We start from the raw sequence: 7,022 nt of genomic DNA on the forward strand, positions 1-7,022 counted from the left end.
AAATTCAATCTATGTAGGTACTGAATTCAGCTGTTAACCCTCAAAATGGCGGAGTGCGGTGCCAGAAGACCTCCCCGTGGTGCACCCTGGGTACGGGAAATAGTCCCCCTAACGGGGGTACCTACGGATAATACCAATGCTTTGCATTAAGATGATGCAACATGTATAATTATTTTTGACAGCGCTCTCTGATAATCCTTAAACTTTTTCATCGATCTCCAACGACTTCGAACAACCTGCAAAGCGTGAAGATTACGGTAAATCCTCTTATGTAGAAGTGGCCAGAGAAAGAGGCACTGGACTATCACGGGTTGTTGATAAGTTGAATAACATTATTAAATTATCATCGACACTGCTTTGATCTAATCCTTTTAGCTTAAATAACTCTAAAAATACTTACAAATTAATTAATTAAAACATTTTCGCGCCACATTTTGACATATGGCGGCAAGATGCAAGATGGCCGCTAAGAATAGACAAGATAGACTTTGATGTCACCGAATCAAATTACCAAAAAGTTCGGTTTCCTCTTTAAACGTTAGATGTCTGTGTTTGTAACATTAAATTTATTTATTTTGTTTTATTTTGAAATGTTGTACTCATGTTGCGGTTTGTGTAATAAGATACGCGGTGTCTAATGGCTGGAGAGATGGATGATTATCGAGTTACGTAATAGTTAGTTAAGTGTTTTATTTTTAAATCTTTGAAAGTACTCGGTGTATTGTACAGGTTATAGGACGTAGGAACGGGGTGTTATTTAAGTAGTCAGTAAGAGTTTGACACTCTCTCGCTTTACCCAAAGCTGGTCAAGTCGTTGAATGAAATTGTCACACATCAAAAATAAAAAAATGATATTCCGATGGATAGACGTCCTACATCCATCCATAGCAGTCTTTTATGTTGCTGCTGACTACCTGCTAGGTAGTCCGGGTTACCAGGGTTTCGGCTTGAAAAGCGGGAGTAGGGAGAACGGGGTGGTGTTTAGATTTACCCCCTCAAAAAAGAAAAGCCTCATGTTTTCCGTCTTCAGATATAGGACTCCACCAAAATTCGTATGAGTACAGCGATGGTCGCCACTCGTGGCGATTATGGTAAACCTTCTTATGTAGGTACCTAAAGAAGATTCAGATTTCATATAGTCCAGCAGTGGACCGTCATGGTGTATTTAAAGTCAAAGTCGAAGCATTGATTTCAATTATTAATCCTTAATTATTAAGCACTTTTGAAAGTTCAAATTGAATCGTCCGTCAATTTGTATATCAGTGAAGCTAGGTGCTCGTCGCAATGTGTAGCTTCGAATGGAGAAGGACGAGCAAGACACTCCATCATATTGATAGGAACAGGTTCAGTGATTATCCCTAAAGCCTTTTTACTATGCTTTACGTGTCACATAGTAATATAATCACAAACTCTTACAAAAACTAAGGAAAAGATCGATAAAACATTTTTAACTCGAGTGCTGCTCACGATGTTTCATTAATCGACTAAATCGACTATTACCGATCGTTACTTACTCGTTTCCCTCTAATTATTGCTACTAAAATCGACTAAACTACCCCTGATGTATAATCTGTGACATTAGTTGACTATTAGGAGGTTGAAATGAGATGGGGGTGGGTTGCTTTGCGGTTGAGTGGTGTGGGTTCCGTATTAGAAGTAAAAAATATATATTTTGGTTTAGATAACTATGATTTGACTGATTGTCGTGTCTTAAGACGCCCGCTTCTCATGCATGAGGGTGCGGGTTCGAAAGCTATCAACGGCAAGTACCTATATGACTTATTCCGAGTGAGGGTCAGTTCATATCTGACGTAACATGCGTCGCGTATCATCGGTCGCGTAACGCCAGAACAGACAAATGTATAGGAAAACAATTGACCGTTCACACTCAACCGATGATACGTCAGTACGACCGATGATACGCTCGACGTATTTTACGTCATATATGAACTGACTACTAATATGTACTTTCTAAGATTATTTTGACACCACTGAAAAAAATATGAGGAACCTGGGCTTATAACTTCTAATTATAAGTTTGAAATCGCCAACCCGCATTGAGCAAGCGCGGTGATTAATGCTCATAGGTAACATAACTAGGTACATAGAAAATCTGTGAAGAAAAAGCACCCTAAAATCGAAACTCCTCGCTGTCTTGACCAATGAAATCAATCATTCGATCCACATAAAAGGTTTTAAAGTCAGTGTTTTCCTCTAGTATCGAACCTGAGTCCTCTACTAAACGAAACAGTTCAATGTTAATTAGATAATAACGTCCCAATAATAAAAAGATCCCTAAACCATAATCCAATATAACGAGACCCCTAAACATAAACTAAAAAGTTAGTATAATTAGATCTAGTTATATTTGCGTTTTAGTGTTTCACTTTACCAATATAATTTGACCTCTCCCAATAAACAAAAGGTATGTGTAATTAGGTCTAGTTATACTGGCAGTTTAGTGGTAGTATATTTTGGGTTCACATTCATAAATAGAAGGACATTCTGGGACTAAATCATTTTAACGTCAAACTGCGAACGAGTGACGCGTCGGGGGACTTTTACGTGAGACGGGACGGGAGCGATACGATCATATTAATTCTTTTTATTTCTCGTTACAGGCTTTTTTCGCAGGGTGGATGCAGATCGATTCCAATCGATCTATCTGGAAGTTATTGGGGGCCTTTGCGAGACAGGGGACGCCTTGTGTATAATGTCTCTTAATAATTGTAATTTCAAAATTCTGAAATGTGTGGCGTAGATATTGGTTAATGAAATTTTGACAATAAAATTAAGGCTTAAAGCTTTATCTAGATTATTGTAATGCATCAACGTCAAGCGTCAACAAGACGTTTTTTTTTTTATTTTTAATTGCAAATTGTGATACTTCTAACAGAGGAATTACGAGAGGAACATCCATGGAAATGACGATGATCAATTACCATCAGGCATCCATCTGCTCATTAGCTCCTAATTCCATAAAAATAGGCCATATAGTCCGGTCAAATTAGACTAAAACATTAGGGTGAAATTACATAAATTCGCAACAAGCTGAATTTTGGTACAATTGTTCAAAACACGATTATAAACAATAGCTGAAAGTTCCCCATCATTCCCGTGTGTGGAAAAAAAATTATTCAAGGTCAAATGTCAAAAAAATGAGATTTTCGCGATTTTCAGCAAAACGGTAAGTTTTATCAGAAAAATACCTCAGACTAAAATTGTAGATCATTAAATTATCTATAAAAATATATCAATACTTTTTTCTTCATTGTTCCAAAGTGGAAAAATGAGTGTCTCCCCGACATTGATTTTTCCACTTTGGAAGCGTCTTACTTTCAAACGGTTGATTTCGAAGAAAAATGGTTTTAGGAACCTTAATGTCTTTTTTAAAGACCTATCCATAGACACCCATAACGGATATTATGTTAGCAGAAAAAAATTTTTTTTGAATCAGTTCCATGTATGGTGTGCCTTTGGTTAATTTTTATTCAAAATTCGAATAGCGGTTATCGAAATACATCAACCTACAAAGTTTCAACTATGTAGACCCAACAGTTTCGGAAATAAATGGCTGTGACATACGGACGGACGGACAGACAGACATGATGAATCTGTAAGGGTTTCGTTTTTTGCCATTTGGCTACGGAACCCTAAAATACGCGCTAAGTACACTACCTCATAGGTGGCGTGGAAGCGTGTGCATTTTATGACACTTGCAACTGTTACAACTTTTTACACTGCGATATCTCCGAAACGGTGTCTCGTGAGAAAAAAAGTATTGCAATATATTTTTTATAGATAATTTAATGATCTACATTTTTTTTAGTCTGAGGTATTTTTCTGATAAAACTTACCGTTTTGCTGAAAATCGCGAAAATCTCATTTTTTTGACATTTGACTCTGAATAATTTTTTTTCCACACACGGGAATGATGGGGAACTTTCAGCTATTGTTTATAATCATGTTTTGAACAATTGTACCGAAATTCAGCTTGTTGCGAATTTATGTAGCACCGAATGTCTAATTTGACCGGACTAATAGTCTCACCCTTGTATTTTTTTTATAGGCTCTCTTAATAGGCTGACTAAGCATTTGCAATGCTTCTAGGGCGGCAGCGACTGCTTACCATCAGTTGATCCTGGTCGTTTACCGGCTTATACCATAAAAAACGTACTATCTTTAGGAATAACATCCTAAAATCGTATGCTACAAACGTCTTCAGGTGTCAAACGCTGGTGTCAGCTGACAGACGGGGCTCGTTGCCGCCCGTTGGCTAAATAAAACATATCGCTCGACTTTAGGCCGAGTAGTATGAGCACTGAGCGGCTTAATGGGCTCGTTGTTTTGCTAACTATATTTTATAATAACTAGCTTTTGCCCGCGACTTCGTTCGCGTGGAATAGTGACTTCCGGCAAATTTTTGGTTTTAACCACATAGTTCCCATAGCTATAGGCTGATGATGATGATGATGATGATGAGTTCCCGATCTCGCGGGATCTTTTCAAAAATGAGATGTGGAAGATATTCCAGGGAACTCTTCAAAAATCAACATAATGAGCACTGCGTTTGATTTTAATAGATGTATACTCACTTAGGGCATTGAAAAAATAGTTTAAAAACGGACTTTAACTAAAGAAATATTATAATCTTTCCGAACTTAAGATGAAAACTAACTTAAAACTAAAGAAAGCTACGAATTACGAATTTATAACAATTAAAAAAGAAATTATATTAGAACCTATCCTTTATGCTATAATAACCAAGCTTAAACTAAATAATTTAAAAGAAACGACTTAAATCTAATCTAATCTAATCTATACTTATAATAAATCTGTAGAGAGGTCAATTCTGTACATGAAATATATTTCCAAAATAACTATCAGCGGGTGATTAGTGATCGATACTGACGCCAAAAATGCAATCAGAAAATTTTTTGTCTGTCTGTCTGTCTGTCTGTCTGTCTGTCTGTCTGTCTGTCTGTCTGTATGTTCTTTATAGAAACAAAAACCACTCGACAGATTTCAATGAAACTTGGTACAATTGTTCTTCATACTCCTGGGCAGGTTATAGTATACTTTTCATCACGCTACGATCAATAGGAGCAGAGCAGTGAAGGGAAATGTTGGGAAAACAGGAGACCTTACTCCATTTTTTAAGCTTCCGTCGCGTGTGCAGTCTTAATGGTTAAAGCTACACAGAAATAATGTATGACGGAAATGTTCTCCTTAAAATTGTTTAAAAAATATTCCACGACAGCAAATGTCTATCTCTTATGGTTGACTCACAATAACACGTATAACTCTCGATAGCTTAGCAGTTCGGAGCTTTCTGATTATATTTGTCTACTCTTACATTTATAACACATTCATTCATTCATTCATTCATATTATAATAAATCTGTAGATGGGTCAATTCTGTACATTGAAAATATTGAAAGAATAAATAGCAGGGAGTGTTACTGGATCGATACCAAACCCAAATATGTGATTAATTTTTTTGTCTGTCTGTCTGTATGTTCACGTGAAAACTAACGGTTCGATTTCGATGAAACTTGCTATAATTATACCTTACTATCCTGGACAAAAATAGGATCCTTTTTATCTTGGAAAAATACGTAGAAAAAACTTTATTTTTCAGTTTTATTCTACAGAACGCGAGCTCAACAGCAGTAGCTCAATATAGGGATCTCCTTAATTATTATGGGCCTCGCCGTATTTGGGTCTAATAGATATTTATAAGATGTCATTGTCAGAGTTACTCAAAATGGAGAAATAAAACTTCCACGCGAGACCGACATCCGCGCGGACGGAGTCGCGGGCGGAAGCTAGTTAATTTATAAATTAGACTTACAATTTTATTAAAAAAAACTAACTACAGTAACTACTAATAATCGATATCAAACTAAACCTACGTTAAAAAGTTTAACCAGAAAACCAGGAAAACCCAACAAATAAACTTATTAATTGACAAATACAACGAAACCAATTTAGAATATACGAAACAGCAGGACCACTACAGACAAATAATCATACGACTGATAATACACATTTTCTACAATAGTACCGAAGCGCTCGGCCGATACCCAACCAAATAATTGTAACAAAACCATAGCGCAATCTATTTCGATCCCAACGCCATCTATCGAGGATAAAGACAACTTGGATTATTTATTTATCCGTTCGGGCATTTTCTTTGTACTAAAAGTTTAATTATATTGATATAATTTTTTTCATACCTTTTTACTATTTGTTAACTTTTTTTCGATGAATTAAAACAATAACATGAACCGAAGTCGTGTAACGATCGACATAGAATTATCTATACTCCGTTAGAGCGTTTTCTTTGTACTAAAAGTTGTATTATGTTATATTTTTCATTGCTTTTTAAAATTTTGTAAAAACAAATTTCCAATGAATTAAAACAATAACATGAACTGAACAATTGTAATTACACCATTGCGCGATCAACGCCATCTATCTACGGAGTATAGGAACAGCCCGACATTGTTCAATTCCGTACTATAAGTACGAAATTGAACAATAGATGGCGCTGTATGTCCGGAATAAATTTATTTTTTATTTAATTTTTATTTTATTTTTATTTTATTTTTATTTTATTTTTATTTTATTTTTATTTTATTTTTATTTTATTTTTATTTTATTTTTATTTTATTTTTATTTTATTTTTATTTTATTTTTATTTTATTTTTATTTTATTTTTATTTTATTTTTATTTTATTTTTATTTTATTTTTATTTTATTTTTATTTTATTTTTATTTTATTTTTATTTTATTTTTATTTTATTTTTATTTTATTTTTATTTTATTTTTATTTTATTTTTATTTTATTTTTATTTTATTTTTATTTTATTTTTATTTTATTTTTATTTTATTTTTATTTTTATTTTTATTTTTATTTTTATTTTTATTTTTATTTTTATTTTTATTTTTATTTTTATTTTTATTTTTATTTTTATTTTTATTTTTATTTTTATTTTTATTTTTATTTTTATTTTTAT

Source organism: Spodoptera frugiperda, chromosome 22 (genome assembly GCF_023101765.2).
Source record: "Spodoptera frugiperda isolate SF20-4 chromosome 22, AGI-APGP_CSIRO_Sfru_2.0, whole genome shotgun sequence".
NCBI lineage: Eukaryota > Metazoa > Arthropoda > Insecta > Lepidoptera > Noctuidae > Spodoptera > Spodoptera frugiperda.